Raw genomic sequence first — 10,083 nt, 5'->3', positions numbered from 1 at the left:
ATTAAGGAGCTGTTTGGAGCAATGGAGATATTAGCATGTACCAAGGGATAGCGGATGACAGTGGGAGTGAAGAAGCAAGGAATTGTATGGGGAAGAGATGACCAAGCTAGGTCCTTATAAGTAGGAGGAAAAGTGTTGGTGGGGTTAAGCCTGTTGGGCGAATATATCTTTCAAAAGGACACAAGATAAAGAGATCCGTTCCCTTAGGGAACCACAATATGAATTCAGACAAGGGACAGCAAGTGGAAGAGAATCAGGATCAAGGGACATGCCTCTCATCGCCATAATGTAATATTCTCTTTTCATTTTGTCCCTGGTAACTTGTACTTCCCCAATAAGTGCCAAAATTACAACGTCCGACAGTACGTCAGACCTAACTAATAATGTGTTTTACTCCAAAATTCTTGCTCGTCCTTGGAATTAGTGAAAAGGAGGTCCCTTCTTTATGGGTTCTTATGGTAGCTCAATGTCAAAAAGGATTTTATAGCCGGGACCCAAGTTTGTCAGAAGTTACGAAGATGTTTGACCTGCGGTCTGTATCAGTTGCAGTAGACATTTCTTACATCGCTTGCTGATTTAAGAGTGCTCAACGGAGCACCACGTGCTGTGCTAGGATGCTTTTCTTTTGTCAACCCTGTTCCGTAGACATTTGCCAGCAATCAATCTTTGCACTCATGACTTATGCCTTTATCTGAGCACAGAGAAGGCCGGTTAGCCTTTGAACATGTGCCTAGCTCACTGCCGAAAAGGTCTATTGCTGCAACTTGTTTAGCTGGTGGGGGTAAGATTGGATGTTCCATTGGTGAAGATTTCAATTTTACTGTCGAGGAGCTTATTGTTAAAATATACAGGCATTTAACGTCCACAGAGAGATGAAACCCTGATTTTAATAGCTGCAGTTGGACAGTCTTCTGAAACTGATTTAACTGCCATTCATTAAATTCTAGCCACTATGGGAGCAACTCCACAGTTTATTTGTTGACAAAATTACCGATAGATGGATTTATCTTATATTTACAGTGCAAAAAGTTTGATTTTACCTCCATGCTGTTTGTACTATAGTTGTAAAAATTCCTTTGCTTGACAGTGTACATCGTGTAAATGGAAAGCAGTATGTGGATAATGGTAACTGGACACGTAGAACGGGAACAATTTTTTCTCGTGGTCGTGATTTCGCTGGTAAATGCGGCAGGGTAACGGTACCAGCAAAGGTACGATGTCATCGTATGTCTCTACTATCTATTTCAGGTAAGAAAAGAGTAAGTGATATAAATATATTCCTTGTCGTTTGATTCTTCCACTAGCAACTTTTTTTAACCGAAATTCCCGAAGATATTATCTTAGTTAGTGGGCTTGAGTAATTTATTTAGAGATATTACGTTGCTATATACCAAAAGAACAATTACATGCTAACAACTTAGGTTGTGGTTGTGGGGACTGCCACTTCACAAGTGGATTTTTGGCATATTTGTGCACTGATCTTGGGAATTAGGAGAATGCTTTTTGGGTCAAGTAAGAAACTTAAGCCTGGGAAATAAAAACCGTCTCCTAATATGCCATTGCCACACCTCAAATTCTCAAATTTGAAAGCAATGAAGACAAGCTGGCCCGAAAATTTTCTGTTACTTGTGCTCTATTTCACGCATATGCATGACGCGAGCACGTCATACGCATATTCTTGTGCACTGTTTCTGTGCTAATGCTGATGCTGATCCTAAAATAAGATTAGATTTGGGGCTCAATCCAGCTGGGTTGGGTGGTGGGCGGAGGACAGAATCATGATTGGGTGAGAGAGACTTGGGAAATATGTGGGGAATCTTGAGTGAGTGGTGATTGTTGTTGCACGATATTGTCCAAAACTCGAGAATGGAATCCTTATCGCCTTACGTCCCCTTCCAATAACCAAAAAATAAGGCCCAATGGATTCCATGACTTTCCCCCATTATAAGATGTGATGTGATCTTGCAAATCTTCCCTGAATTCCGTGAGATTGAGGGCATCACAGTGACCCGAATAGAATAGTACAATTCCCAAGCATTCGGGCTCCCATCACATTGCATTTCGCCTTTCAGCCTGCCCTGGGCCCTAACATAATTGGGGGGAAAAAATACAGTGCAGTCATGGCCCCAAGTCGACCGGTTTACAGCCCTAACATCAGGAAAGGAATCTTTTTGAAGTTTGAATATATGGAGTGGTCAGGGCAGATACTCTGTAGAACCTTGATATATGCTTCTGAGATGACAAGTAAACGCCCCCCGGGGGCCCATTCTCTTTTAATAAAGATACTTTATGAATTAAAGAATCTAACTTTTTCTTTTTCTTTCTTCTTTTTCGCTCGACGTCAAACTAGCAAGAGACTTGATTGTGAAAATTATAGACGGTTTCAAGTAAGGTGATCATAATCAAGTTGTGACCATATGACGTATCAATTGAGGAAAATAAGAAGGAAGAACTTGGTTTTGGGAGATGTAAATACTGGCAAGGAGTAGAGGCGACACTTACAGGATGGCGCATAAAGATACTATGTTTGCAGAAATAAGCATGACAACAGGTCCTTTTAAATTTGTTTTCATCAATACAGCCTTTTTCCTTTTCCACATGCATCTTCCCCCCCCCCCCGGGTAAACACATGCATCTTTTAATTACATGGCTTCTATATGCATTTCACACATTGAACTTCGGTGGCCCAAAAAAAACAGTTGTTTTTCACTTCAGTTCATTCCCTCGGAGCCTTGCTGTTCCAAAATATCCTGTGTCGTGTGGCGAGCGATTTAACATACACTATCTTCATTAATTTATATATTTTCTTCCAATTTTATAATCTGGAACCCTTAAATTAGCGGGGTTTGTTCTGTATCACTCATCAGTGAACTTTTTGACGTATGAGTCCCATTCTTCTTAATTAGAGATATAGCTATATTTTGTCCCAAAGAAAAAGATATAGCTATAAATACAACTTACGTGTGCCCCAGCCACTCTTCAAATCCGATTTTATTACCATATTTATGAGCCAGTCATTGTTTTTTAACGTTCCTTCCTGGTAAACGAACCAGTCACTATTTCTTATGGTTCATGCATGTTTTTGGCCTTGTGATGGCAGTGTGGGCTCAACCCTAACAGTTCAATTGTTATAAATATGAGGAGTTTTGTGGGAATGTCACTCAAGAAAGCCCCACTGTTTTCCCACTATTTCATTATTTTCGAATAGGTTTTTTTCCATTGTGTTGTCACGCTGATTAATTGATGTTATGAAGTTCTCTGTTCATTAGCCCAAAAAAAAAAAGAAGGACAAATGGCTGCCCGGAAGGGAGAAGAGAAGAGAACGAAATGTTTCCTCTGTCCCCCGAAAAACACTTCAATCTTGGTCCTAGATATTTGTAATTTTTCGTGCAAAAGGATTTTGAAATAAAATGTAGCCCCCCTCTCATTAAACCTAACTTGAAATTTGGGCTCCCAAACTCTTCACTCGCTTATTCATTCCCCATTTTGAAGGAGGGACTAGAAGTTTGTGTCGTGTAGTTACTGCCGCCTCGTCCCGAGTTACAAGTATAAACATTGTACTGTGCGTTCGAGAAGGTAAAGAAGCCCGCGGTCGCACTCTGTCTCAATCACGCCATTCCCAAACTCAGACGCATGCTTCTGTCTGGACCTTTCCTTGAGATTTTTAGGGTCACAAATTTCAACGAGATGTGGAAACGTCGCATTCTCTCGGCCACAAGCTTATGCAGGAGCCTTATTGGCACTGGCCATGATGATGAGGTCCACAAGGGTCCATTTTTAGTGAGTGAAAGTGGGGATTTGCGTTTGGCACTGAGATGTGGGTTAATTTCAAGGACGAGATGATCAAATTCAAAGAAATAGGATGTTTTGGAAAATTATATTAGATATGGTAGAAGCAGTGATGTCATCATAGCGGATTTTCTACTTGCAGTGGGAGACACTTGCTCCTTAGTCAAGCCTTCGGTCTGTATGTGGCCATCAATCACCTATTCATCCCTCTTTAAAAAACAAAAACGAAATCACCCATTCACATCTACACGCGCAAACTTATGCCTTACGGTGAAACAGAGTCCATTTTAATTTAATGTTGAACATCCTTTCCCATCAACATCACCAGTAATACCAAATTTATACTAGATCAAACTATTCATAAATTCTGTGTAATATACTAATAATTCTTAATATAAGACTTATTTGACTAATTTGTTAATTAAATTAGTCATTTATAATAAATGAATTTATTTTCTTAAAGCATCATTTTAATTTTTAATCATGGCTACCTTTAAATGGAAACTCTCTTATTATATGTAATTAATAAAAATATTTTAAAGAATGTATTAGAAATTTGGGAGACATACTAGAATGAAGACTTATGTTCAGAATCAAATTTAATGTTTAACTAGATATTATATTAAAAATGGGATAGTAATTTTAATTATATATTTGCATATCATATAAAATTGATGAAAAAGTTTGATTGGCAAAAAATTGTAAAGAAGTTACTCTGAATGTAAGATCCTGTTTATATTTAGAGTATAATATTAATAAGTGGCAAATAATATTACTTCTAAATATAAAATCCTGTTTACAGTTTAAAAATAGGCCTTATATTTAAAATTAAAAATAGTATGATTTATTTTATATTTTATATAAGATTCTGGACCTACAATATAAGTAATAAGAACCATATGACCAATCATAATGCACAAAAAGTACAAGAAAATTAATGTCGTTTGTGGGAACGGTGAACATTTAATTGGCATTATTAGTTTGCAACATGGTGAGGGATGACATTGCCTTGATGGCACGGCTACCTTTAGCCTCATGAGCAGGCGGCGGCACATAATCAGACTTCTTCATCAATCATCTATTTTAATTCATCTTTAAGGAATCCCGGGCAAAACTTCCAAGCTAGAAAAAAAGAATTAATACCAATATACTACTAAATTCTATTCATATGTTTTATTCAACTTCATACAACTTTTTATCTCGACACATTTCGATAAAATTTAAATTTTAGAAGGAAAGGTATTTCTTCTACTTTATTTATTGTATTTATCTTTTTTTTAAAAATGATTTATCTAACTTATGAACTAATATATAATTTAATGTTGTATAAAATATCTTAAAGAAACTATGTCACATTTGTCATAGTTAATAAAGTTATTCAATTCTTTAATTTATCTAAATTAATTAAATAATTTTTAAATTAAAAATCGGGATAAATTTTCTTAAAGCTATTATCTATTTGGGATGTGCATTACACGAGAGAATTTATATTTTTGCCGCAACGTATTTGATTTTTTTTTTGGCCTTCGCAATATATTTGATTATAATTACCAAATATTTTTTTTATTACGATTACCCCCCAATTTAATAGCTGATATATCAATATGAGGGGCATCCGTTGCTTTCTCGGATTGCTAGAAATAGAAATTTATTTATAATGTGTCTCAGGCTCGCAGCATTTGATACCCTGCACCCATGTAGATATTCTAATGTAATATTGTTTTCACTAGATTTATTAATGTGTGTTTGTTTTGTATTTGCTTCCATTTTTTTTTATTTGCTCAAGTACAATATCGACCACCATCGACATGTTGCTATAACGACACCTCGCTAATCCTAAAATCCTTTTTCTTGGTATAGCAGGTCACGTGAATGAACATATTCAGGGCTATTTAAATTAAGTTTTTTAAAAATAATTTTACAGCATATAAAATATATGTATAAAATTTTTTTGTCTCAATTTATATAAAAAATAATTTTTAACAGGAGGTTTGAATTAGCTTGATTTTATGAAGTTCGAAGTAAAAATAAAAAAAATTCTCTTAATATGCGTAAAAATATTTTTTTTAACGAATTTAAACTCCTATAAGGCGATTATAAGGGGTTGTGTTAGGCTGCGTGTATTTCATCATCAATAATAATAATAATAAAATACTTACAAAACGAGAAGTAAATAATAATGGGAAAATCCCAAAAAAAAAAAACTCTTGAAATATAATGAATCTCTGATTGGGTCCTAAAATTGTGTAAATAACAGAAAGGGTCAATGACTCAATCTGTCATTTATAAAATCAAGAGAAATTGACAAATTTACTCTCATTTGTATCCATGCACTACAATAATTTAGAAATCACTATAAGGGTTTAGACGTTATTTAGATTCGTGTAGAGAATAGCTATTCATTTTTTCGTAGTCAGGAATGCCCCATGAGAAGGTGTCTTGTTATTAACTACAGCTAATCATATAATCACTAGAATAGTGTAAACATTATCTATATTCATTTAGAGAATAACTACTCACTTTTGCTTAGCGAGGGTAAAGTTGTCAATTTCTCTTGATTTTACAAATGACAGATTGGGTCATTGATCTTTTCTGTCATTTACACAATTCCAGGACCCAATCAAGAATTTCCTATATTCTAAGGGTTTTTTTTTTGGGGATTTTTCCAATAATAAACATACAATTTTTCTTTTTAGCTGTAGTTACCAAATTTATACTAGATCAAACTATTCATAAATTCTGTATAATATACTCCCCGGTCCTAAATATAAGGGTTTTATATTTAGGACTGAAAGAGTACTAATAATTCTTAATATAAGACTTATTTGACTAATTTGTTAATTAAATTAGTTATTTATAATAAATGAATTTATTTTCTTAAAACATCATTTTAATTTTTAATCATGGCTACCTTTAAATGGAAACTCTCTTATTATATGTAATCAATAAAAATATTTTAAAGAATGTATTAGAAAATTGGGACACGTACTAGAATGAAGAGTTATGTTCAGAATCAAATTTAATGTTTAACTAGATATTATATTAAAAATGGGATAGTAATTTTAATTATATATATATTTGTATATCATATAAAATTGATGAAAAAGTTTGATTGGCAAAAAATTGTATAGAAGTTATAATATTAATAAGTGGTAAACAATATTACCTATAAATATAAGATCTTGTTTACAGTTTAAAAATAGGTCTTATATTTAAGGCTGAAAATAGTATGATTTATTTTATATTTTATATAAGATTCTGGCCCTACAATATAAGTAATAAGAATTATATGACCAATCATAATGTACAAAAAGTACAAGAAAATTAATGAAGTTTGTGGGAACGCTGAACATTTAATTGGCATTATTAGTTTGCAAGATGGTGAGGGATGACATTGCCTTGATGGCACGGCTGCTATCAACCTCATGCGCAGACGGGGAGCACATAATCAGACTTCTCCAACAATCATCTATTTTAATTCATCTTTAAGGAATCACGGGCAAAACTTCCAAGCTAGAAAAAAAAACTAATACCAATATACTACTAAATTCAATCCATACGTTTTATTCAACTTCATACAACTTTTTATCTCGACACATTTCAATAAAATTTAAATTTTAGAAGGAAAAGTATTTCTTCTACTTTGTTTATTATATTTTTTTTTTGGTAAAATGATTTATCTAACTTATGAACTAATATATAATTTAATGTTGTATAAAATATCTTAAAGAAATTATGTCACATTTGTCATAGTTAATAAAGTTATTCAATTCTTTAATTTATCTAAATTAATTAAATAATTTCAAATTAAAAATCGGGATAAATTTTCTTAAAGCTATTATCTATTGATGTGCATTACACGAGAGAATTTATATTTTTGCCGCAACGTATTTGATTTTTTTTTTTGGCCTTCGCAATATATTTGATTATAATTACCAAATATATATTTTTTTATTACGATTATCCCCAATTTAATAGGTGATATATCAATATGAGGGGCATCCGTTGCTTTCTCGGATTGCCAGAAAGAGAAATTTATTTATAATGTGCCTCAGGCTCGCAGCATTTGATACACTGCACACATGCAGATATTCTAATGTAATATTGTTTTCACTAGATTTATTAATGTGTGTTTGTTTTGTATTTGCTTCCATTTTTTTTATTTGTTCAAATACAATATTGACTACCATCGCCATGTTGCTATAAGGACACCTCGCTAATCCTAAAATGCTTTTTCTTGGTATAGTAGGTCACGCGAATGAACCATGCATATTCAGGGCTATTTAAATTAAGTTTTTAAAAAATAATTTTACAGCATATGAGATATATGTATAAAAAATTTTTGTCTCAGTTTAGATAAAAAATAATTTTTAACAGGAGGTTTGGATTAGCTTGATTTTATGAAGACCGAAGTAAAAATAAAAAAAAATTCTCTTAATATGCGTAAAAATAATTTTTTTTAACGAATTTAAACTCCTATAAAGCGATCATAAGGGGCAGTGTTAGGCTGTGTGTATTTCATCATCAATAACAATAATTAAAAAAAACTTACAAAACGAGGAGTAAATAATAAGCATACAATTTTTCTTTTTAGCTGTAGTTATACTTATACCTTCTGCCTGCCGCCTAAATCATTTTTCAAGCCTTAGCTTGAATTGTTACAACAACAAATAAGTTACTTCTCTGGTGCTATTTATAAGGTAGGGAGAAACAATTTCATATGAATTTTATTCTTTTATTTATTATTGTGTTGACTTAATTCTTATGTGGTATATTATATATTAAATAGGGATAAAAATAAAAAATTGTTGAATTTTAAATGAGAGTTAACGGAGTTTAAAATTTTTATTGACCTCTGTAAAACATGTTAAAAATGACTTATAAATAAAAGTAGAGGAGTATTGGATAAATTCAGAAGCACGCATGAGATCTTTAAAATATAAATGCTAAATATATTTAAAGCGGCTGTTTCCAATCAAATTAATATATATATATATATAAATTTAACTTGAACTAAAAAAATTATGAAATATTTTAATAAAAATCTAGAGAATTGACATGTTTAAATTAAAAATCTAGAGAATAAATTTACTTACATTTATTTTTATTATTTAATATTATAATAATATTGCTGGTCAAAAAAATATTATAATAATATCGTTATAATATATTACAAGTCAATCATGAAAGTTGTGACAACAAGTGGAGAGAAAGTGAAGAGGAATGCAAGTGGACACATTCTTCTTTCCTCAAAGAGAGTTACTCTCAATTACGCCTAATACTTAAATTGCAATATAAAAAAAAAAAATCAAGGGCTTTATTATGCCACGGTTTAAGACATTTTAATATCAGACCAAATCAAATAGTAGTATATTGACCCCTTAATTGTATGCTTGATGGTTCCGTGGTTTGAAAAGTAAACGTACGAGGCCAAAAGGAAACAATAAAGAAAAGAAGAGTAAACGTTTAGTGTACATTTTAAATACTTACTCTTATAAATAATTTCAAACTCTCACATATCTATATAAATGGCAAGTCTTGAGCATATTTTACATCCTGCCTCTGATTCTTAATATATGATCTCATTTGATTTTTATTTTGGTAATAAATATAAGACTCCAATCCAATTTGTCGCTAATATTTATGTATTTTTTTCAAGATAGTCATTCTAATAATGCTAGTTCTAGCTAATATACTTAATTAGCAAGGATATTTTAAGAAAGACAACACCTATTTATGACAAATAACTAACTTAACTTCTTTTCTTAATATTTTCAAATTAGTCAACTAACTCTTATAATTAGGACCGGAGGTAATAGCATATTTTTCATAACTTAGTGGCATGATAATGTAATATGAACTAATGTTTGAAGGACCTAATAAACCATGTCATGTCCACTAATATTTTCACCACATTTAAATCAGACCTCGACCTATGCATCATACAAAACTGATGTATGTTTCGTATATACAAATAGTAACAGTTTCAATTTAAATAATTTTCATTAAAGTCACATATAAGATGACCTCTTTGTGTGCGTGTGGACTGTAGACACAGTCCAATTAATTTGATCAGAAAAAATGGCTTTTTTTAATTCAAAAACGTGGAAATCTTTTATCTCTGTTTTTTTTTTTTTTAATGCAACTACCAATAATTCACCATGTAAATGTTTTTGTCTGGGCCATTTCCACCATGTCAATATAAAGTTAGTGTTTGATTAATTGTATCGTTGATGGGTTTAGGCAACAAATAATACATATCACGATGGAAGCTGCTTACCGTTGACGCTGAAA

This window comes from Neltuma alba, unplaced genomic scaffold, assembly GCF_004799145.2.
Source record: "Neltuma alba isolate B1F8T4 unplaced genomic scaffold, ASM479914v2 tig00011893_pilon, whole genome shotgun sequence".
NCBI lineage: Eukaryota > Viridiplantae > Streptophyta > Magnoliopsida > Fabales > Fabaceae > Neltuma > Neltuma alba.
Note: the sequence above shows the minus strand (reverse complement) of the source record.